We start from the raw sequence: 25300 nt of genomic DNA, 5'->3' as shown, positions 1-25300 counted from the left end.
CTCTTAGGCACTTTACCTACACACATTATCACCTACAAACCTCACAACCTTTTAAGGTGGGAATTGATCTCTCCAGTCCATAGATGAAGAACACTGGGGTGCGACTGGTCCATCATCACAGTTACGTGCCAGAGCTAGGATCTGAGGTACAGACTGAAGAACACCAAAGCCTCAGACTTTCTCCTAGATGATGATTCTCCCACTGGCATTCCTGGGCTCTCCAAATGGAAACCTGGGGCTCCCCAAGGCTACTTTCATCAGCAAGCTTCACGTTTCCTTGTGGAGGCTGCTGTTTTCTGCATCATTAATTCTGCAGTTCTCCCAAGACCCAGCTGGGAGCAGGACCACCGTTTCTGCTGTTACTGCAGCTGTCTGAAAAATACAGCACAGCCTTGAGCAGGTTGGAAGAGCCTGAGGAGGTGTGGGAGAGGGAGAGAGAGAGAGAGAGAGAGAGAGAGAGAGAGAGAGAACACACACGTGTGCACACAAGCAAGAAGGTGTACATATGCGTATGAACTCTAATAATAAGGAAGTAAAGATAAATTTTAAGTCATCCAGAGAAGTGGTCACATTTCTTTAATATGGTCACATCAGGATCTAATACATTAGTCTTTACTTATTGGGATATTTGTATATTTGAAATATCTTAAGACAAAAGTTTACAAATAGATATAGATACACCGATATCAATATGATATATAAATACACACATCTGGAAGGTTACCCACACTATTAACTATTAACTATGCTACATACAGGGAGCAGGAAGAAAGAATGGGGCATTTATACTTCATTCTGTATATCCTGAGAAGTAAATAAGATAAAACCTAAAGAACAAACGTAAGTTTTCAATAATTACTACAGTTTTATACAGAGATGTGATTTATTTTTAGATTTGACCCAGCTGATCACACCTCTCCCTTGAAATACATCTTCACTTGGCTTCTAAGACATCACACTCCTCCATCACTGCCCAGTCCCTCTCAGTCTCCTTTGCTTCTTCTTCCTCTCATCTCCCCAACCCTAACTTGCCAGTGCAAGTCTTCTCTAACTTCACTCCCTCTCTGGATGATCTTTATACTCCCAAACCTGTAACTCCAGCTCAGACCTCTCCCCTAAGCTCCAGACTCCTAGATCCAACTGCTGGGTCCACATCTCCAATCAACGTCTGTTAAACACATCAAACTGCCATATTCAAAGCTGAACTCCTGATCCACCTTGTCTTTATCCATTCAGGCTGCTATAACAAAATACCATAGAGTGATGGCTTTAAAGCAACAGAAATTTATTTCTCACAGTTCTGGAGGCTGGATGTCCAAGATCAAGGCACCAGCAGATCCGGTGTCTAATGAAAACCCTCTTCCAGGAAGGATACAGACTGCCAACTTCTCATATCTTCACGTGGCGGACAGCACAGAGGGTTAGCAAGCTCTCTCATAACTCTTATAAAGGCACTAATCCCATTCATGAGGGGTACACCCTCATGACCTTATCTAAAGGCCACATCTCCTAGTATCATCACATTAGTGGGTAAGGTTTCCAACATAAGAATTTGGTGTGGGGACACATTCAGACCTTGACACTCCCTCACCAAAGCCTGCTCCACTCAATCATAGTCTTCTCCATCTCAGTTCAGAGCAGCCTCATACTTCCAGCTGCTCAGACTAAAATCCGTGGAATTATCCTTGACTCCTCCCTTTCTCTCACACCCCACATTCAAGCCATCAGTAAATCCCACTGGCTCCAATTTGAAAATATACTAAGAATCCAGTCACTCCCACCGCTACTGGCCTTGTCCAACTCTCCATCATCTCTCAAACCAGATTACCACAACCATCTTTGGACTGATTTCCCTGAGTCCACTCAGCACTCCTAAAATCTATTCTCATACAGCCACCAGATGACCCTTGTGAAATGTAACAGTTACCCCTGGCTGGGAACCCTCCAGTGGCTTCACATCTTAATTGGCATTAAAGTCAAGGCTGTTCCAATGGCCCAACCAGCCCTAGTGGGATGTTTCAGCCCTTCACCCCACCTTTTCATCTCTCTGATCCCATCCACTCCTTCTCCCCTCATTGCAGCCATGCTGATACCCTCCCGCTCCTCGAACACCACTGCCTGGAACACTCGTTCCCCAAGTATGCACAGCACAGGCCACCCTCCCTCACCTCCTTCAAGTGTTGATTCAAATACCTTCTCTGTAAAACCTTCCCTGACTGCCCCCCATTTAAAATCACACAGAACATAAAAAAAGAATGTGTGTAAATATATACATATATGTGTATAACTGAGTCACTTTGCTGTGCAGCAGAAATTGGCACAGCATTGTAAATCAACTCTACTTCAATTTAAAAAATAAAATAAAATCACATCCCCTCCTTCTCACCCTCCCCTTACCACCCCATCCCTCTGGTCTGGTTCATTTTTCTCCACAGTACTTCCTCCTTATGATATCAATTACTTATTTGATTTAGTTACTGTCTATAATCCTGACAATGGATGCAACTTCCACAAAGGCTCAGATTTTTATCTGCTGTGCTGTGTTCACTGCTGTATCCCTAGCATCTCACTGGCACTCAATAAATACGCTTAATGATGGGCTTCCCTGGTGGCGCAGTGGTTAAGAATCTGCTGCCAATGCAGGAGACACGGGTTCGAGCCCTGGTCTGGGGAGATCCCACATGCCACGGAGCAACTAAGCCTGTGCGCCACAACTACTGAGCCCATGAGCCACAACTACTGAAGCCCATGTGCCTAGAGCCCATGCCCTGCAACAAGAGAAGTCACAGCAATAAGCCTGCGCACCACAACGAAGAGTAGCCCCCACTTGCCGCAACTAGAGAAAAGCCCATGTGCAGCAACAAAGACCCAATGCAGCCCCAAATAAATAAAACTAAATAAATTTATTTTTAAAAATGCTTAGTGAGTAAATATAACCTTTTTTCAGCGACTTATTTCACCAACATTTTTAACTAGTTTAGTGTAAAACAATTCCATGATCATCATTATGTTGTTCCTGTCCTGAATTTTCTAATTAAACATCTCCCCAAAAATCTCACTCACCAGCCTGCCCTGTGTCCAATGCTGGCCTTACTGCCCCTGCAGTCGAGAAAGGCCTAATTTTTTTGCAAGTGGCAAGAGGCTTAGCAGGCTCTACCCCAAGTGTTAACAATTATTATCTCCAAATGTTGACATTTCTGATGATGGTTTACTTTTTATTTTCTTTCTGCCTAAGTCTTGTCATAATGAGTACATTTGACTCTCATGATCAAAGAAAACCACAACTGGAAATGACACCCCCCTTTAGAAACTAAAAATAAAAGTAGATTGGACCACAGCTGAAATCATTCATGCATTTGTCATCACAGCTCTGAGAAGTGTAGCCAAAGAAATCCCGAGGCCACACGCCTCCTTTCACCTCTAAACACCTGCCAATTTAGCAGCACCACCAATGGGCTGTGTTCCAGTGATGGTTTTTCTAAACTTACCCCGGTTCAGAACACAGACTGATGTCACCGGGTAATTTGGAGACAATTAACAATAAACCAAACCATCTTTAAATTGATCACTTAAAGATACAGGTGGTTCACCAGATCTAAAAACAAAACCATGTTGGCTCAACATGCTGGTTTATTCTTTTAATTTTGCCTAATCAGCAATCTGCACAAAGTTTTGTGCCAATGTCTGGCCTCCTTTAATCACTTTTTCCTCTACTTAAACAATGTATTTTTTTCACCTCCTAACCCAAATGTTCAAATGGTGAAAGCTGTTTCAAGAGAGTATACAGACCCAAGGGTACAGCATTTATCCAAGCCCACAGGAATCGCTAAACTCGATTAAGAATCTTAAGGGAACCCTCTTAGCCCTTGTCTTCTTTTAGCAAATTGAAGAGTAATAACATTAATTAGAGCCAATACTTTTTTTAAAACACTTACTTTGGACAAGCACTGATCTAAGCACTTCAAATTAATATGCCCATTTAATCCTCCCAAAGTCTGTTATCCCTATTTAAAAGATGAAAATACAGAGGCACAGAGAGGTCAAGAAATTAGCTTAAGGAGACACAGCAGTAAGAGGCAGAATTTGAATCCTGGCTCTAGGACCTATACTCTTGTACCACTATGAGTAACCACTGGCTGTATCTCCTGTGCATGCCATGGTGGTAATACTCCATGCCTTTGGATATACTACTCCCATTTCCCCTAATGTTCTTTCTTTCCTTTGCTGCCTAGAAAACTCCTATTCAACCTCCAACACCCATATGTGGGAAACCTTCCCTGATACTCTGAAACCCTGAGAATTATTCAACCTCCAAAACCCATATGTGGGAAACCTTCCCTGATACTCTGAAACCCTGAGAATTAATCATGCTCTTTCTACTTTCTACCACCATTTTCTTTGTTCATATACTATTTCATCAAAGTGTAAGTGAATTAATCTTCCCTGACTTAACTATTCATTCTATGTGAAAAGGAGCTGTATCTGATTCATATCTGAATTCTCCACACTTAATAAATTTCAAACAAATGAATTAATTTACAAGTTTGAAAGCTTTCTGGGTTTATTTAATAATATAACAACAACATTTATTAAGTGCTTACTATTCTAGGCACTTCATGTGTTTTAATTCACTTAATCCTTACCATAACCCTATTGATAAAAGTACAATTATTGTCACCATTTTGCAGATGTGGAGGCAGAGAACGTTAACGATTCTGTTATCGCCCAAGGTCAAAGCTAGCAAGAACCAGAATTTGACCCCAGGCAGTCTGGCTCCATTCTCACTGACTGCGCAGTTCATAGGTCCTGTACTGGGCTTCCCAAGGTCCAAGGAAAGGTCAAAGCCAGTTCTTGCCCATAAAGATGCCACGTGGAATCTTCTTTCTAAAGGATCTATGAGGGTTCACCCTGAACACTCACTGTCTAGCATGAGGGTTGTCATTAAAAAAGAAGCTCAACAGATATTTGTTGAAGGATCAAAAATCATTTCTATATAGTTTTTAAACGACTGAATTTTTCACATGTAATAGCACCAGGCACTGCCAAGGTATTAAACATAGATTACTTTATCTTCAAAATGACCTCATGAGGAAGGGATTCTTTTTAGTCCTACTTTACAGATGAGGAAACTGAGGCACCACGAGTTTCAATAACTTGCCTTATGGGCTTCCCTGGTGGCGCAGTGGTTGAGAGTCCACCTGCCGATGCAGGCGACACGGGTTAGTGCCCCGGTCTGGGAGGATCCCACATGCCGCGGAGCGGCTGGGACCGTGAGCCATGGCCGCTGGGCCTGCGCGCCCGGAGCCTGTGCTCTGCAACGGGAGAGGCCACAACAGTGAGAGGCCCGCGTACCGCAAAAATAAATAAATAGCTTGCCTTATAACTTGAGGTTCAAGACCACAACATTAGAATGTGAAGCCAGGATTCAAACTTAAGCAGTCTGACTCTATAAAGTCTTGTCGCTTCCTGGGCCTGCTGGAACAAACACAAACTGTGTGCCTTAACCAACAGAAACGTATTCTCTTAAGAGTTCTAGAGGCTTGAATTCTGACATCAAGGTGTTGGCAGGGCCATGTGCGCTCCAAAGCATCTAGGAGAGGATCCTTCCTAGCCTCTTCCAGCTTCTGGTAGCCCTGGCGTAACCTTCATCGTCACATAGTCATCTTTCTTCTGTGTCTGTGTATCTCTGTCTTCACGTGGCATTCTCCCAGTCTGTGTCTATGCCCAAATTTCGCTTCTGATAAGGACACCAGTTACAATGGATTAAGCGTCCACCCTACACCAGTTTCACCTCATCTTAACTTGACATCTTCAAAGACCATTTTGTAAATAAGGTCACATTCACAAGTACCAGAGGTTAAGACTTCAAGGTATTTGTTGGGGGTGGGGGGTGCACAAGGGGAGAGACACAGTTCTAAAGGTAACAAATACCCTATACAGAACTGACTCCACAGATGCAGGTAAATGACTCCGTTTTTCTAGCCAGTTAATTCTCTTGATTGGTGCAAAATTTGTTAGCTCTCAAATCACTCTTTTGAATACAGAGGGGAGTGGTTAAATGTTTGAGATTCAAGGGTTAAATGTTTGAGATTCAAGCGTTTCTTTACATACAAGGTAAACAGAACACAATCAAAATGTAAACATATTTTAAGTAAATTAGAAACTTTATCATAAAAAAGCAAGTATTTCCCTAGAATGGAAGCCAGTTAATATACCAGAAAAATTCGAAGTAAAATACTTATAATCTGCTTACCTTCCCACTCTCTTCATTTCTCTCTCCATTTCTTCCATTAAGGCAATACTTCTGAATTTTGACCAATGAACAATCATCAAACAATATTCTATAATAGCGACCTATAATCATTTGATACTCTCTTTTAAAACTCTTAAGAGAGGTATCCATTTCTTTTGATTCTTTGGGGCCTACAGCTAACAGTTAAAGATTACATGCGGCCTTCAAATTTTTATTAACAAAAATTAGCCCTCAAGGAAACATGTAAATGAAGTACACAACTATGCAGGTAAACAGGTGTGTTTCAAATTTCTCCCATTGATAGCTTCCCTATACCTCCAGAGTCTAATGTCAAACTTGCACATGCACCCTACATCAACTGTGCTTTCTTTATCTGTTAATCATGTGAAATACCTTTACCACACACTGGAAGCCTGATTTTCTCTGTATGCTAAGGAAACAACCAGAAATTTCCAAAACAGGCTAATTCAGAATTTGGCCCTTTAGGGACTTCCCTGGTGGTGCAGCGGTTAAGACTCCATGCTCCCAATGCAGGGGGCCCAGGTTCGATCCCTGGTCAGGGAACTAGATCCTACATGCCGCAACTAAGAGCCCACATGCCACAACTAAAAGAGCCCGCATGCCACAATTAAAGATCCTGCATGAAAAAAAAAAAAAAAAGATCCTGCATGCCGCAACTAAAGATCCTGTGTGCCGCAACTAAGACCCAGCACAGCCAAATAAATAAATTATTTATTTGTTTATTAAAACAGACTTGGGGAAATTCTCTGGCATAAATAATTGTTAACCAACTCACTACTCAGGAATTATTAAGATGGTTTTCTTAGATGACATTATTGATAACTAATTCAATGAATACATTTTATTATACTAGCATCACCCAGATGGCAAAAAGGACCACAAAGTTGCCTTAACTCATTTTAAAGATCAAAATATAGCATTTAAGTCAGGATGCACAGTACACCAAAGCTAGTCAAAGCAAACATCATAGGGAAAATGATATTTCCTAAAATCAAATTCTTGACCTGAAATTCTATCTGCTTTCTTGTATTCCATCACTATCCTGACTCAAATAGAAGTGGAAGTACTAATAGGTTATTCCAAAAGATCGTTCAATTATTTTGGAAGAAACAAATGACCTATATATTTTTTTTAATAAAGTAACAGGCTTCCTGTAGAAAAAGGTCACTATTAACATGGAATAAATTAGCAAGTAAAATTCAGTTTTGCTAGTACACTGCATTAAAATGCAATTTTCAGACTAATACGTTTACAGAACACTTCAAGACCGCCAGTTGCTCACCCCTGGCGGCTGGAGCTTATCCTCTCTAATTATACTGAGCGCATTCTCAGGACAGAATGCTCAATGATTAAAGAAATAACTGATTTTTTTCCTCAAGAAAAATATCACAACCCCAGTTACAATCCTTTGAAAGTATATATCACACTACAGAGAGTATAGACATTTTCTTTGTTTAAAACAGCAATTAGAAAGAAATGCAAAGCAGCTACAATTACAACCAAACACAGTTTGTGTTTCTGACACGAGCTTTCTCATGCTGGTTGGTCCTTAGACTCTCTCTACTTTCCCAGGATATTTCCTGATTTTGCAACGCTCTTGTGTCTCAGGGAAATATCAATTAAAGGGTATGTGTGTGTACTCAAGCACCTGCACTCACATTTACCGAGTGCCTTCCCCATGCCGAGTTCTGTCCTCATAATCTACACTCAGCCCAATCCTATCACCTGGTCTAGCTGTGTGCCCTGGGACAAACTGGGTGAGCCTCAGCTTCCCCACCTGTATCTGCAGATAACTACAGCAGCTACTTCACAGGCGCATGGGACCAAATGATCTCCACGTTAACACGTGCATCACAGACAGTGGCTGCTGTCTCACAGGAGGTGCCCAATAAACATTAACCCTTATAATCTCTACAGGATCCTCTTCAGGTGAGAAAAAGTAGGTAACTTTTGCTGATAGAGACCAATCCAGCATCAAATCCCAGCCCGTAGGTCTTCCACACCTATTAAACTATAATATGAGACATCAAAGACACTGAGGAACTGTCATCCACATTCTCTGAAGATACTTAAACGGGAGGGGGGAGGTAACAGTCAACACCAAGACTATGTAGTTGAATATAAAGCATTAAAAACCTACTACCGGGGGGCTTCCCTGGTGGCGCAGTGGTTGGGAGTCCGCCTGCCGATGCAGGGGACACGGGCCCGTGCCCCGGTCCGGGAGGATCCCGCATGCCGCGGAGCGGCTGGGCCCGTGAGCCGTGGCCGCTGGGCCTGCGCGTCCGGAGCCTGTGCTCCGCAACGGGAGAGGCCACAACAGTGAGAGGCCCGCGTACCGCAAAAAAAAAACCTACTACCAATTACAAATATCTCCCCATCATTCTTCTTTAAAAGAATTATCTGTTTAAATATTTTAATACTAAACATATGTAAGTTTTTGATCAAGGACCATCTTCCACAGCACAGTAACCGATGTGGAGTTAATCTAAAATCCTGGTCCACCTACCAACGACTTCAACAACAGGAAATCAAGGCAGTAAATATCTTGATCACTTTATAGCACACATTTTCACATTATCACAGGAAACCCTCCCACCCAGGTAGGTATCACTCTAGATATTTTATAGAGAGAAACTGGGGCTCAGGCAGGGCACCCACCTATATCCACCTATCCCAAGGCAGGGCCCAAAGTGAAACTCAGCTCTGTCTAGATCTGAAGTCCATGCTCTCTTTAGAACCACAAATGGACAAGGCAAAAGAAGGGTGAGGCCAGCTGGTCGCTTGGCTATGAAGGCACACTCAACAGAATACATGGGAAAGGTGCCACAGTTTTTGAGGACATCCCAATGAAGATTAATTTTTACCAAATCGCTTCATCTTCAAAGCAGAAGTCAGTAACATACATGACCAAAAACATGACCCACACAGAGCATACCCAATTTCAAACTTCAAACCCACATAGAGCATACCCAATTTCAAACTTCACGATTTCAAACTTGTCTGGATCAGTGTTAGTCCTACACTAAAGAAAGCTTTTGAAAACACAGGAGTTGAGGATCAGGTTCAGCTGAGTGGCACCTGTACCCTCCCCAGCTCCTGGGGTCCTGGGAACCCGCACAATCTCAGAGCCTCAGCCCCGGGGGCAGATTGCACAGACATCAGAAGAGCTGCCCCAGCAGCTTCAGTCCAGTGCAAATTAACTCCTCCTTCAGGTTCCACATTGACAATAAGTCAGAAGTCCTTGGGTCACGGTACCTCTGCTGGTGAGGACACAGGACCAGTTCTCTTTTTTTGGGGGGGGGGAGGGGTTAAACCTTTTTTTTAATTGTGGTAAAGTGTACATAACCAAATTTATCATTTTAGCCATTTTTAGGTGTACAGTTCTGTGGAATTAAGCACATTCACAGTGCTGTGCAACCATCACCACCATCCATCTCCAGAACTTTTTCATCTTCCCCACCTGATACTCTGAACCCATTAAACAATAACTCCCCATTATGACCTCTTCCTTCCAGGCCCTGGCGACCACCTTCCACTTTGTCTCTGTAAACCTGACTTCTCCAGGCACCACATATAAGGACATTCATACGATATTGGTCCTTTCGTGACCGGTTTATTTCACTAAACATGATACCAGTTCTCTTTCGTTCCCAGTTAGTCTCCTTGAAGAAACACCCCTGAAATGCACATCCTTTAGATGAATTAAGAATGAATACATGAGAATTATGTTTTTCCCTTTTACTCATTGCTAAAAGGATACAGAAACACTGAGGGTGGCTGGGGAAGAAGAGAGGGAAAGCCAGCAGAGTCATCCCCAACATCTCTACTTGTTTCTACTCATTCTCCCACGAACTTTTGCTTTATGCAAATGAAATGTTTAAAATCACATCACACGCAGATGTAGAGAATGGACTTGAGGACATGAGGAGGGGGAAGGGTAAGCTGGGACGAAGTGAGAGAGTGGCATGGACATATATACACTACCAAACGTAAAATAGATAGCTAGTGGGAAGCAGCCGCATAGCACAGGGAGATCAGCTTGGTGCTTTGTGACCACCTAGAGGGGTGGGATAGGGAGTGTGGGAGGGAGACACAAGAGGGAGGAGATATGGGGATGTATTATACGTATAGCTGATTCACTTTGTTATACAGCAGAAACTAACACACCATTGTAAAGCAACTATACCCCAATAAAGATGTTAAAAAAAAAAATCACATCACATTGGGTATCCTCCTTTGACCTAACCATCTATCAAAAGGATATATCTGCAAGCATTTCAAAAGTTAGCTTTCAAGGTCAACACTAAGGAAAAGCAAATGTGATTTCATAAAAACGTGTATCCACCGAGCTCTCCTATGGAAGGAAATTGTTTTGGGCAAGATAGCACCACACTGTTTAATAGCTGGTGCTGCAGAAAGAAAGAAACACCTTTACAAATGTTCATACAAAAATCATTTAAATGTTAAGCAAAAATGTATATAGACTCTGAATGGGGCCATCCATCCCACTATTATCTCTCTCAATGGAAAACAGCACAATAGCATCTAATGAAAATCCTGTTTTCTTTACAAGAAATAAAGATAATAATGCCACAAATCAACACTCTCCCCAGTCGTCTATCTTTATTGGTTTTTCTTGTAAGCCACATGTTCTCAGAACAAAAGGGGGAAAAAGACAAAATTCAATACAATGCCACATCTTATTTTTGCTTTTTATTTCTACTTGCAGCTTGTAAAATATACACATAACAGCACGATCTGGTACCAGTAAAGGAAAATGACTTAAGCTAAAGTAAAACTCAAGTCAGCAGGAGATGGCTTTGATCGGGAGACCATTGTATGTTAAGTAGATGGAATGCAAGACTTCCTCTATTTATTTTAGTACAAATAACCTCAAGTCCTGGAAAAAAAGACATTTTTAGAAAACGACACTGACCCAGTTGCTAAGTCTCATGAATAAGAGTGGTGAGTGTTACTTCTGTTGCACCACTGCTCATACATTTTCTGCTCAAATCATTGCAATACGATTAATTCAAACACGGGGTTTTTTTTCCCCCTGAAATTCGGGATAATAGATGGTTGAAGACATGGAGATACTGACCAAGTAATGGTATGCAACACATCTACTGTTCACACTAAATGTACTGTCCCATTTAGGGAAAGCACCAATGCCAAGAAAAGAGTACCCTGACAAGGGGGACCCAAAAGCACCAATCACTGCACATTCAAAGTCTAAATTCCCAGAACTAGAAGGAACCCCCAGGGACCCCCAGCCCTAATTCTCCTTGTGCTCCACACTGGCTCCTTCCCTGGGTGGAGGGTTTTGGGGGCTATTCCATCTATATCTGCAGCTTCTTTTAACCCTCTTCTCAGTTAAGTCCTACTGCATCTTTCTGGGAGTTGCCCCAAGCATTAAAAATCAGCAGCACAGGATAGGGGCCTCCTCCCATCCCTGAAAACTGAACCAACACTCTTTTACTCTGAATTATTCTATCTATGCAAATATTCTTGCAAAAAGACTCATCCAGGGCTCTCCCTCAAATGAAAATTTTCAGTGAGCTCGCCCGACCTAGTCCATTTCCTGCCCTCCATGCCAAACTACAACCATAAAGATGATCAGAGAATGAAATTCTTCACAAAGACAGACCTAGTCCGTCAGCTCTGACCTCACGTAGGACCAAAACTAAACACACCTCAACAGAAAAAAATCTAAAAGCCAATATTCTTTTAAGTCGGGAAGATTCCAAAATGTCAGCAAAAACCCAGGACAGGCTTAACCAAGTCTGACCCCAAGTTTATTTTTCTCATACCTAATGCTCAGCCTTAGCAACTCCAGCTGGTCACTCCTCTCTCCTTCTGTCCACTTAGAGTCAGCTGGCCTCCAAGACAATGTCTAGATATCCGAAAGATGCAATGAAGTCATAATTTGAACAATTCAAGTCAAAAACCACTCTCCGTTAGCCAGCTCCTCCCCTAAATGCACCACGCGAGCAATGATCTCTCCGGCTCGAGATGCCATTTATCTTTGGACCCAAGCCAGTGGGACTGATCCACTGATCAGGCATGAGGAAAACCAATAAAAGAAATGCTGTCCCCACTGAAGATCCTGCAGTCCTCCACAAGGATGAGAAAACACTGAAGGGTGAGCAGAGAAGTCTGCCTCACGTGCAATGTTCTTTCAGGGGCATGCGAAGCAGAACTTCTAGAGCTGCCTGCCCAAGGTGTGTGCCAAGAAACACCAGTTCACAAGAGACTGTGCAAGATGCACCCACAGGCAAATGCGGGGTTAAAGGAAGTTAACAAACTTCGTTTCAGCAGGACTTCTTAAATATGCTGATGGAGAGTAGGTATACACAATTTTCTGAATTTAATGGCAGAAACCTTTATTCACAATATATTTCCAATCACTCGGGTTTCCAATCACTTTGAGAAACACTGCTTTAGAGTACCTGGAAGCAAGCCTGGAGCCGAAGCCTGGATGACCGATGACCAGGCACAATAATAATGAGATATCAATCCAGTTTTCAGGACTGCAGGATCATTAGGGCTCCTTAAGGAGCTTTTTTCGTTTGGGGGGGGGCGTGTTCCTTGAGTATCTTTTTTTTTATTAAAGTATAGTTGATTCACAATGCTGTGCTAGTTTCAGGTATACAGCAAAGTGATTCAATTATACGTGTGTGTATGTGCGTATTCTTTTTCAGATTCTTCTCCATTATAGGTTATTACAAGATACTGAATATAGTTCCCTCTGCTATACAGTAGGTCCCTGTTGTTTATCTGGTTTTTGTTTGTTTGTTTGTTTTTTGTTTTTTTTGCGGTACGTGGGCCTCTCACTGCTGTGGCCTCTCCCGTTGTGGAGTACAGGCTCCGGACGCGCAGGCTCAGTGGCCATGGCTCACGGGCCTAGCCGCTCCGCGGCACGTGGGATCTTCCCGGACCGGGGCACAAACCCACGTCCCCTGCATCGGCAGGTGGACTCTCAACCACTGCGCCACCAGGGAAGCCCTATCTGTTTTATATATAGTAGTATGTATCTGTTAATCCAAAACTCCTAACTTATCCTTCCTGCCACCAAGAGATGCTTTAAAGTGAGGCCCTCTGTACCATTCTCCTGGCCTAAAATTGTTCCTCTCCATGATCCTGACATGGCCATCACTTACTGCCACTAGGGACATAGCTTAATAGTCACATACTAGGACCACTTGATCTAAAGGAACCCACTAGGCACTTTACATCACATCACCCGTCTCTATTTCTTCACAGACCCTCCCACAGAGACAGCAGAGAGTGTTTTAATCATCGCCATGCCCCTCAAACCCACTGGCACATAGTAAGTGCTTAATAAACATTTGCAGAATGAATAAGGAAATGAAGTATTCTGGCTATCCCTCCTTCTGGCTTGGAGAAATGATTAAACATCTGGTTATACTTAATTTCAGTTCAATATGATTTATTATTTCAAATAAAGGGGCCATGCTTATGCTGTGGCTAAATTAAATGACATCTGCATTTCCTGTGAACACATATTTTCATCCTGAGCCACTATAAGAAAACAATGTATTTTTGATTCATTCCAGAAACAATAATGGGTTTAAAGGTAGCCCCTCCCCTAGACTTCTCTAGAATCCGGACACAAAAACCACAGAGTTAATCGGCTCTTATGTTAACCCCATTAACATCATACTATAAGCCTATACCACCATATCTGGGGATCAACTCTCAGGAAAACTAGCTGCTGAAAATGTCCTGGGGCATATTTATCAAAACCTCCAACGATAACATTCTTGTTCATTCACATACTCATTCTTTGACAAATGTTAATCAAGCACCCAGGACTTCCAAAACACTGGGAACACAAAGATGAAGAAGCCACAGTGCTGTCCCTCCAGGGCTTATGGACTGGAAAAGGAGCCAGGGAAGTAAACGGTTACAGTTCTGCGTGCTAACAAAGGTGGGATGTAAGTGGGTGTGAGGGAGCTCACCGTGGGAGCGAGAAGAACCAGTCACCCTGTCCTGGGTGACCATGTTCCAAGTGCAGTCCCCAGATGAGCAGAATCAGCATCTCCTGGGAAATCATTAAACTGCAAGCTTTCATCAGGCTACAGACACCACAGGCCTATGGGATCAGAAGCCCTGGGGTGGGGCCGGCCGTGTGTGTTTTAAAGAGCCCTCAGGTCACCCTGCCGCACACTGAGGTGGGTGATGATTAAGCTACTTCCCCAAAGGAGGAACTAAAGTCAAGCAGGTAAAGAGCACACAGACGGCAGGGATGGTTGCAGGCGATGGGAATAGGACAAAAGGCCAGAGAAAACTGTCGTGTTGTAAATACCGTGAGGCCCGAGCTCAGAGCACGAGATGCAGAGCAAGCAGGCCATGAGGGGCTCACATGCGGTGCCAAGGAGCTGGGCTTCCTCCTGAGCGCAGCGAGGAGCCCCTGCGGGTGGGGTGGGCGTGCCCAGGCCTGCGGATCTCAAGAGATGACCTCGGAGACCCTGCTGAGAACAAGGAGAGGCCCTGGAGGAGGAGCTGCAGACTCCTAGGTGAGAGGCAAGAGCGGTGGGAAGGAAGTGGAGGCACGCTTCGGAGCTGGGAGTCAGGGGCGCCTGACACAGCGGCAGAGACGGAGGGGCCAGGTGTGCGGTGGGATAGATGGAGCATCTCTTCTCCTGGGAAGCTTGCCTGACACACACCCCACACCCAAACAGAGCAGCTGCTGATCTGGGAAGCACACATCGCATTTCACCGTAGCTAGTTCTTCAGCTGTCAGAGGCAGTGGCCGTCCCAGTCAGTTTCCATGTGCATCGCTTGGAACGGCGCCCAGCACTTGGAAAGCCAAACTGATTGAATGGAGCTGGACAAGCCGAGAGGCCACTGAGAGGCCACTGCTCTCATTCAGGGGAGAGAGGACAGTGTCATGGGGAAGGAAATTAGAAACCTATATCAACTGAACTTAAGTTTTCTCTAGTCTGTTGATACCATTCAAGACACTGAAGGAAAACCTTTACAAGTCAATCACGTGATAAAAACTCAACAGTAAATTTGATCTGTTGTGTGGAGTCCACAAGCTCATCTTCCAGCTGAAAGTCAGAAAGGACCATGGTTTGAGTGCATGTGCAAGTGAAAATATGACACAGCTCTAGGCCACAGAGAGACTGCCACCTAATCGAGATAACAAGTCCGCTTTCTTTTGTTTTCAGAACAACTCTGCAAAGCCCAGAGGTAGAGGACAGAGACATTTCAAATCCCTCTGAGACAGACCGAGTCTTTACTTTGATTTTTAGAAATGATCTCCAGCAGGCAGATAATGCTGTGACCCAATTACAGGATATTTTGGAAACAGCAGGCACCTAACTTGGGGGTGGAGCTGGTGGGCGCAGAGGGAAGGGTTACTAAGCAGACGGTACCACCTGCCTCTCGGTCCTGCATGGAATTTGATAAAGAAGGGAGCTGTGACAATCAGGAAGTAATGCAACATCTCCCTTGACCTTCTTCCCGTTTTCTCACCATTCCCAAAATAGACAGAGCTAAGGAAAATCATAAATATGTTTCTCAGCCCTCTAGGGGGAAGGTTCATTAAAGGCATAAATTTGGGTCCCTGGGGGAAAAAAAAAATGGATGAAAGGCAAAGGAAAGCCCTAGAATCAAGAGGTGGTAACAGTGGAAAATAAAACCCATGGCCGAAAAGGAACAAGAGAAATAAAAACAATGGTCAGCTCTTACCCCAAAGCACACTGAGAGGCGGTACCATAAGCTCAGCTGTCCTGGATTCTCCAAACTCAAGCTCTTCGGAGACAAAAGTTAAAGTTGCTGCTTAAAACTAAAAATAATAATAGCTGTTAAGGTCTTACTTTATGCCAAGTATTGTTTCTTTGTTTGTTTGCTTGTTTGGGGTTTTTCTGTTGTTTTTTTTGGCCTTGGCGCACGGCCTGCCCCGACCAGGGATTGAATCCGGGCCACAGCAGTGAAAGCACCAAAATCCTAACCGCTAGGCCACCAGGGAACCCCCCCAAGTACTGCCGTAAGCCCTTATCATACCTTACCTCACGAAATCCTCATAACTACCACACTATGAGGAAACTGAGGCACTGTGTAACTCTGTTGTCCAAGTGTAACTGTGGTGTCCGAGATCACATGGCTGTGAAATTGCAGAGCAGTACTGGAATCCTAAAAGTCTGGCTGGTAACCACCAAATTTCACCTGCCTCCCCATAGGGCTGTCCTGTGCACACACTGCAAGATATTTAGCAGCATCCTTGGCCTCCACGCACTTGATGCCAGCAGTACTTCTTCCATAATCATGACAATCAAAAATGTTTCCAGGGAGTACTGCCAAATGTTCCCCAGAGAGCAAAACTGCTCCCTCTGAGAGCTACAGAGATTTGAAAGGCCAAACCTCTAGGTCCTTGATAGAAGCAGAGGCAAATCCTAGGTGTTGGATAGAAGAAGCAGGCTACAACACTTCCACTAAGCCAAAGAAAAATGGAAAAGGAGACAGCTGAAGGGTTTTCTGTAGCGGGTTCCGCCACAGTCCTTTGCCACGGCTCCTATAACTGCAAGGCCTCCCTCCTCTCCCCTCCCTCAGAGCCTCACACACGTGCCTCTACTGAAGCACCTTATATTGACACGCTGGTACATTCCTTTCTGTCTTCCTGAACTTCCCACTGTCCCTGGCACCAAGTATGTGTTCAACAAACATTTGCTGAACAAAGGCATGGACAAACGAAGCCGAAGTTTCTGAGTGTACCCAAATGAATGCATGTCTGTCTGCACTAGTGACCTGGAAAAGGTATAAAAAATAAAACTTGGTTATCGGGGAGGATAAGAGGCTCTGCTCAGAAGGCAACGTTGAATCAGTGTTTCCCGAAGTATCTATGCCCCTCTGAGATCACTGTGAGTCCAGATCATGCCTCAGTTCTACTCAAAAATTCAGCTGTATTTGTTCACTCAAGAATGAACCAACTCAGGAAACCTAACTCGTAAGGAAATTCTATTTATTCATAACTTCCACTGATACAGAGTACTGCCCAGCAAATCAAAGACACTCAATGTGGCAGGTCTGCTGCCTGACTCTACTGCCCAGGACAAAGGTCTACTTGGGAAACCAAATGAAGATCAGAAGGTAAGAACAAAGCCATCAAGCAGGAGTTTGATGCTCCCAGAAAGGGGTACCCACCATCCTCTCTCTAGCAGCCAGAAGTCTCAAGTGAGCCTCAGCGCTGCTGGAGAGGCCCTGAAATCCTCACATCAATTTTCTGAAGTCATCAAAGGCCTCTGTCACCCCAACACTGCCTCATGATTGGCATGTGACAACTAATCAGATTCTGGTGTATTGTATTCACAATAGCAATAATCCTAGACCGGAATCCGCCCAGAGAGATTCAACACAGCAACCCTTAGTTTCAGACAATATTTAGAAATTATATTTGGATTTTCCAACTATTCAATTTGTGTTCAGACGAAAGAAATGCACATGGGGGCCATAATCTGGAGGCAACAGCTCCACCACTAAGCATATGCAGATTTGGGTTAACGGGATTTTGAAAATGGACAAAAGGAGAAATTTTCACCTTCTCCCCAAGGCTGAATCTAGGAAAGTTTCATGTTGTGGTGGAAATAATAATACAGGCTTTGTTTAGGGCCTGGGTGAGTCCTTTAATGTTTCTGAACCAGATTTTCCTCACCTATAAAAAGGGAAAAAAGAGGGTACCCCAAAAGACAAAGTGAAATGTTTCCCGTATAGCACCAGGCAGAGGTGGCCCTTAATTAATAAATGTTATTTCTTCACGCTGGCAGTTCCTCAGCAACCCATAGACTCCTCTGTGTTGATTACAGTTCCAAGGCAAGCATCACTGTTCACTGTGTAGCCTTTAGTGAAAAGGACCTCAGTTTCCTTATCTCTAAAATAGGAATAGCACTACAGTATTTTGTAAGAATTAAATAGGGTAACAGCTGTAAAGCTCTTTGCACAAAGAGATCCACAATATTAATAATATATTATTATTACGACCAGTGAGATCCAGATATTACGAAGCACAGATTTTTTAAGTATTATCTGAAAATACATTACCTATTTTCTTAAGCTACTATTTAAAACTCAAAAATAATTTGGGTTTTTTTTTTTTCCTCTCCTCCCACCCACTAAAAGCAACTCAAACCTAAGGTGAATAATACCAATTCCATGAGCAAATTATTCTTAAACTTCCTCTAGCGACTTATCAAGGCTCACCCTGGAGGGCATGGCACTGCAGAGATCCAAACCAAGATGGCTATAACACAACTCCCGGTTCTATGGCTGTAACTCCATCAGCATTTCCTAGAATCACCAATCCTGAATTGCTAAAGCACGCTGTTTGGGCAGAGACCTGTATGCAAAGAAACAAAAACCGAGATGTGTCATTTCACAGCCCAGCCTGCTAAAATTCACATTTCAGTCCCTTGTCCTTTCTGCTCTCTCAGAACCTCATCGTTCATCTTGGCGTTTTCCTTGTCAGTCTTGGGCTATAATTCAAAAATACTCGCTGGTTCCCAGAGCACTTTCAAAATTAGCTTCTTCTCAGCTCCTAGGACCTTGGGTCTGTACCAATGACTCCACATTCCTGGAAGGTCTGGAGGCGCCATCAGCCCACCCAGAAGCTCCAGTTTGGCTTGGCCTCCACTATTCAACTTGATCCTGAGGGCAGAGCTCTCTACATCTCAGGCCCAGATTCCCAGACTTATCAATTTCATGGACCATTAAGCTGCCAAATAAAAATATTCCCATCAATTTGTACAAGAAATCTTACCCCATATCCGAATGATATCATCTCAGAGAAAAGGACACATCTAATGTGAACACACTTCTGAAATATTCACTACACTGCCATCATCATCACTTGGGTAAGGAGAGTGGAAACCTCACCAACAGACAACAGCCCTGGCACTGTGACGTGCACATAGTAGACACTCAGTTACTTTCATATTGTGTAGAAACTAAGCTCTGATTCATAGGGGAGCGATTTGGGGAACGCTGCATTCCATACCACCGGTAATGCCAAGTCTTCCTTCTTCAACAACAGAGGTTCCCTTCACTCTCTGGAGCTCTGCAAGTTCTCCCCAACCTTGTCCTCCAAAGCACACACTTCTCCTAGCTCAGTTCCAAAAGTGCAGTCGTTTTAGTCAACTTGAAAGGTAAAAATCAAAACAAACCATTCTGCCTCCTATTCCAAGCATTCCTGAAGCATACTTTCCAGGAGAGTTACACTGCAAAAACCTCAGTTATCGCCTAGCAGACAAAATTTTGCAAGATTTTCACAAGAGGCAAAGGGTAGAATGGTTCGCTTTATTTACAATGACCAAATCATTCACAAACAATAAAGAAAAACCTTAATCCATAATTCCATACCATTTATTCTTCGCATGTTCTCTTTCCATAGCTGTCCATATGAATCTGCACATTTTATACACCAATAAGTGATACATTGTGACTTTTTTCCTGCTTGTAAAAGTAATGCCTGCCCTAGCATTTGTTCAATGCTTAGAAGACTAGGTAGGATCCAAATATTATGGAAATAAGGTTATGTACAGAGGGAATGTCTCCTGTAACTCTACACCCAATGGCCTCTGATACCTTTAAACCGATCAAGGCTTCTTACTTCTTGCCAAGTTGTGACGACTTGACTTTCTAGCCTCCATGTCCTTCCTCTCTTCCAGCTCTCACCTGGTGTTCGCAGTTACTGCCCCGCTCCTACCACAGGCCCAGCAACACTGGAGCCTAGTTATGATCAGAAACTCTAGACTTACTATTTATTATCACTTATTTAAACGTTGACAACTCTGGCTTCTCTTCATCTGCCTCACTTAAACGTTAATGAGGCTGAGTTTTGTGACCATCTTAAGAGCAAAGTATACTACAAACACCAGGTTTCCTTTGCTCTCTGCCCCATCATCATGGCTTGCCAAAAGAAAAGTTCACGTAGCTGCATCCCGACAGCCATCACTCCTGCTACTACGGCAGCAGATCAATACAGCACCTGCTCAACACAGCGATGGTGCTAACATGAACTGATAATGATAATTTTATTCCAGAGACCAAGGGCGGCAATTCTGATCAACAGCTGAATCGACAGGACAGGGACATGGGAAAAGTTTGTCCAGATTTCACATGGGTAGGCCCCAGCAGCCAAGGTACAGGGCGGCCTCCTCTACAGCCCCAGAGGAGACTTATTCATTGGATTACCTGCATGCCCAAGAGCAGAGTGTCTCCTCAGAAGATGCCATAAAACAGTTTCAAATATCTACTACGGTGCTCTACCCAAATCTAATCATTACCTTATCTCCTACCTAAACCTGGCAGCGCCACAAAGAGTTAATGTTATGACAACCATCCTTTGACAAATAAAAACCAGAACTGATGTAGGAATTGGCCAAAAAAAAGGAAAGGCATTCCACAAAGCAGGACAGGCCAGACTTAGTGAAACAAAATCGGCTTCATCTAAGGTTTTATCTATAGTCCCCCTTTCCAAATGGATGCATCACAGGCCCCTGGACTGGGACATGAAGGCCCAACAGACACCCAGAGGGTGCTTTCTACTGTTACGCTCTCATTTTACATATGGGAAAACTGAGATCCAAAGAAGTGAACTGACTTTCCCAAGGTCACACAGTAAATTTAAGTAGTGGACGACCCTGGCCCAGGGTCAAATCCCACCAGACCCTTTATTATGGAGAATCTGTCACTCTGCCTTTGACAAACTATTTCAACCGAAAGAAACGCCATCAACACATATCAACATGCAGAATATGCACTAATAACACATAAAATTAAAATGGGTAATCTGGGCTTGCCTTCCTTACACTTATTTGTTGGTAGTACAACGTTGTTGAAAATAAATGAACATAAAACAGTTTTTAAACCTGGGTGGAGGCTTCTTAAAAACATTCAAATCATCTTGAAGACATGCTGTTCCAATCAAGTCTAATTCTAAATAACAAATATGTTATACAAGAGAATGCTTACTGAATAATAATGAAAACAGTTGAAGATAGTCTCATATAAAATAAAACTTTGAAGTTCTATTGCTGTACAAGCAAAGGACTGTCCACCTCCTCAGAGGGACTTTCTTGGGAAACTGACATTTATGTCAAAGATGCTGACACATAAGATATGTAAGAAGTTCAATATCAGACTTGACACATAGTAATAATGAACAAATGCTATTTTCCTTAACTTGGGAAAGGAAAATAACCATCACCCACATAAGTAGTAATATCTTCTTACAATACTTTACTAAAAGTCTGTCCTATGCCCCTGGAAAAGTTCAGGGGTTATATCATCAGGGTACTGAATATTTTAAAACTGTAACTGAAGAAGGCACAGAGAGACAACATTCCATTTCTCTTAAAAGACAAATTTAGATATCCTGAAATTAGGGTAATCAACATAACCCTGTTCTAGTACAATGGCAAGCCTTTCAGTATTAATTCCTGCTGTAACAGAAAAGAGAGGAAAAAAAAAAAGAACTTGATGTTTGTTTTTGTTTCTCTGGTGGCAGAAAAAAAAAGTCATCAAAAAGTTGAAACATGACATAAAAAGAGTTAAGTTTTAAAATATTTTATCTCTGTACACGTGGATTCTTGCACTATTTAGTAGACTTTTCCTAGATGATTCTGTAGTCAGTATTCTTATTACTCCAGTTAACTGTAAAAAGCCAGTCTTTCACACTTTAGCTCATCAAGTTTTTCCACTACCACTTTATAAAAGTTTCAGAAAAGGGGACCCTGTTGGCTCCCTGCAGATGAATTACTTAGTTAAAAGTATCCTTTTGAAGAGAGAATGAAAGAAGTAAACACCTTCCCTGGAAAAGGATCTCAACTTTAGAGTTCTTTCTCAAAGGCCCTGAGCAAATATCTAGACCAAGCCCAGCCTAGGAAGACCCTGAGTCATTTTTCGAGGTCATATAGTAAGCCGATGACCAAAGGACAGCTATAGAAACCTTGCCATCTGTTTTCCCCAGGTGTTCTGACTACTGGACCATTGTACTCTACTGCCACCTGTGTTCTCTCAGCATTTCCCCCAGCGTGGACGTTCCTCATCCTCCTGACAAACGTCATCCTTTCAAAACAGTGCCCTTTCTAGGACTGTGCAAGTTACGATGAACAACTGTTGAACAAATAACTGCTTTCAAGCTACAAACTGAAAACACAACAAAGCGGCTTCATAAAGAAATCCCCCTTCCTGAAAGGCCATCTACCCGAATTCAGATATTCTTAATTATCATGGCCATTTAAAGACAAGATTTGAAGTATAAATCCATGACAAGAAAAATAAACCAAAGACTTTAGAGAACCAAATCCAGAATAACGGATCAGGATGCCACTGTCTGCTTTTTAAATCAGTGAAATATTAAAACAAATGACAAACCAGTGCCAACCTCACAAAGTTTCTTCATTTCTTGGAATTCAAACAGCACTGCTGGCATCATTTTATGATAATCCTTTAAGTATTTTACCTAAGTCATCAGGCGCAATGTAAAGCCAGTGACTGAGGGACTTCTAAAAAACCTGCGCCCAGTCTTGTGTGAGCTTCCGACACTGACCTTATTCTCCTCTCAGTGTTGGTCCTCCCCAACCACTCAATCCATCCAAAACCGTCTGGGACAGTCATGGCTCTAAACAGCGCTGAACTTGACTACAAAACGACTACAACTCTAAATCTGATTTCTTCAATGTATGATTTTTTTAAATCCAGGTCCCACGCTCCTTCGGCCCTTGGCCCCTGACCCCTCAGTTCTAGACCTCACCGCCGACATCAAGATCACCTTTCATTGTTTTTATGGGACTCCGCACCCCTCCCTCCGTCCAGCAATCTTTTTCATCGCACAAATGTCATTTCTAGCGTTCAACCCTCCATTCCGCCCGGCGGGCAGCAGAGGGGATTTCAGGACCAGCTTCCCTGACTCGGTCCCCTTCGCACAGCCATTTTCTAGTTAAAACGCTCCCTGCCTCCGAGGGGGAAATGAACTTTTCCCCCTTTGAATCCCCTATAAGCCAGCTCGGTCTTCAACTCCCCGGCAGGAGCGCGCTGCCGCACGGGGAGAGCCCAGCCGCACAGCGGAGGCCGGTGCCAGGGCAAGGGGGTGTGCGCTCTTCCCCGCCGGCGCCCACCCTCACTTTTCCCCTCCGCAGCCCCCGCCCAGCACCCCCTCCAACCCTGTCTCCCCCGCCCCAGGCCCTGCGAAGCCCCGGCTGCCGATGGAAAGAGGGCGCCGAGAAGCCAGAGGGAAGGAGTCAAGGAGTGAGCCCGCGGGCGCCGTGCCACCCAGCCCTGCGGCGCGGGCGCAGGGCGCACGGGACTCCGCAGCAGACGCCCGCTGCAGATGCGGTGGCAGCTGCTGCAGCTGTGGCTGCGGCTGGGCGAGCGGCAGTGGCCGCGCAGCCCTCGGGGCCGGGAGGAGAGGAGCAGCCGCCCCGGCTACGCGCAGCCACTCGCCGCAAGCTGCTGCCGCTGCCCGGGTCTCTCACCAGTACTCCCGGGCCGCCCCGGGGTCGAGAGCAAAAGCAAGGAAGAAAGCGGGGCTCACCGGCGGTTCGCGCGGCGCTCGCCTCGGCTCCGGCGCCCGGCAGCTCTGCTCCAATCTCGCCCTGCCAGGAGCGCCAGGATCAGCTGCGGGTACAGCGCACGAGCTTCCTACTTGAGACCAGGACTGGCTTTGGCCACTGAGCATGCCCAGTGCCGCTCCACGAGTCCCGCTCAGAGAGCGGCGCCGGTTAGATTCCACTTCTCCGGGCTTTGGCGGCGGCTGCGCGGAGAGGCTGGAGGAGCCCAACCGGGCGGGGGCGGATCCCGAGAAAGGCGGGGCCGGGGGCGGGGGCCTAGAAGGAGGGGGCGGGCCGCGCTCCTAGAGCGACCCCTGCAGGCAGAGGCTTTGGGGCCTCTTGAACTCGCGCTCCCTCTTATCTGAGAAGATGGCAGGGAGGAATGCGGGCCAGAGTGTCGAGACCCAAGGCGATGCATCCCGGTATGATAACCCCTCCATAAGGCTCGGCGTCTGTCTGCACCAAAAGGTAACCTTATCCCTGGCTAGTCTTTTCTCCCACATGTCTGCATTCCCTTATAATGGGAAAATGTCCTCAGATGAGAGCTGCCCAGGCCCATCCAGCTGCAACTTGTAGGTGAGACCTTCTCCTTCCTTCTGTCTCCTTATCTAGAACCCCAGGCATATGCCACACACACACACACACACACACACACACACACACACACACACACACCATTTCTTGATATGAAAATCACAGCAAGATCGCCTCAAGGAAGAAGTACACCTGCAGGAAGGGGAAAACATAATTTCCTTTTCACCTCCAGGAATATTAACTAAATTTTAACCAATTTAAACAGACAAGCAAGATCCTGATAAGAATGGATACTCAATAGGTAGTAATCAGTGCTCTGCCCCAGACACTGTGAATAACGTCCCCAAGGCATCATTGGGGTTGCTCTTCACCGATGCGGTGGTCAAAGTTGAGCCTGCGTCAGAATCGCCTGGAGGGTTTTTGGAAATTGATTGCTGGACAGAGTCTCTGAATGTGTATGTCTGTGGTGCGGCCCAAGCATCTGCACATCTAACAACTTTCCGGGTGCTGCTGGTGCTGCTGGTCTGAGGACCGCACTTTGAGAACCACTGCTCTACACACAGCCTTACCTACTATCTCCTTCAGGAGGATTGTGCTAAAAGTAATTTAATAGTAACGACAAAGTGATGGCTCCTCCTCACTCATCCTCTTCCTCACACCTCCAGAATGCACTCCTTCCTCAAACAGCAAACTCACACCCCACTGGTCCTTGTTCTTCATGAGAGGACTCAATGCAATCGGGGCCGGCATTACGTTTTTCCTTCGACGTCATAAATTTATTGAGGACCCACAAGATCTTATGGTTAGCCTGGGAATAGCAGTGAATAAAAAAAGAGCTTAGACCCCTGCTTTCATAGAGCTTAGTCCAGCGAGGTAGTCAGAAATCCATTAAATAATCACTCAAAAATGTCATTTCAAA

At 44.3% G+C, this 25300-nt stretch overlaps 1 protein-coding gene across 8 annotated transcripts in view; it reads right to left on the bottom strand.

The window, feature by feature from the left end:
- Positions 1-23940, bottom strand: part of APBB2 (amyloid beta precursor protein binding family B member 2) — a 374441-nt gene extending 350501 nt beyond the window's left edge. For 7 of the 8 annotated variants that reach the window (XM_082652792.1, XM_082652799.1, XM_082652791.1 and 4 more), the window contains exon 1: positions 23832-23940. The gene's annotated coding sequence lies outside the window, so the exon portion shown is untranslated. The remainder of the gene's footprint in view (positions 1-23831) is intronic. The other variant, XM_082652793.1, reaches the window with a different exon arrangement.
- Positions 23941-25300: the final 1360 nt, after the last annotated feature.

The sequence above is a fragment of the Grampus griseus genome, assembly GCF_964374135.1.
Source record: "Grampus griseus genome assembly, chromosome: 4".
In the NCBI taxonomy this organism is placed as follows: Eukaryota; Metazoa; Chordata; class Mammalia; order Artiodactyla; family Delphinidae; genus Grampus; species Grampus griseus.
Note: the sequence above shows the minus strand (reverse complement) of the source record. Positions and strands in the feature narration are given on the sequence as shown.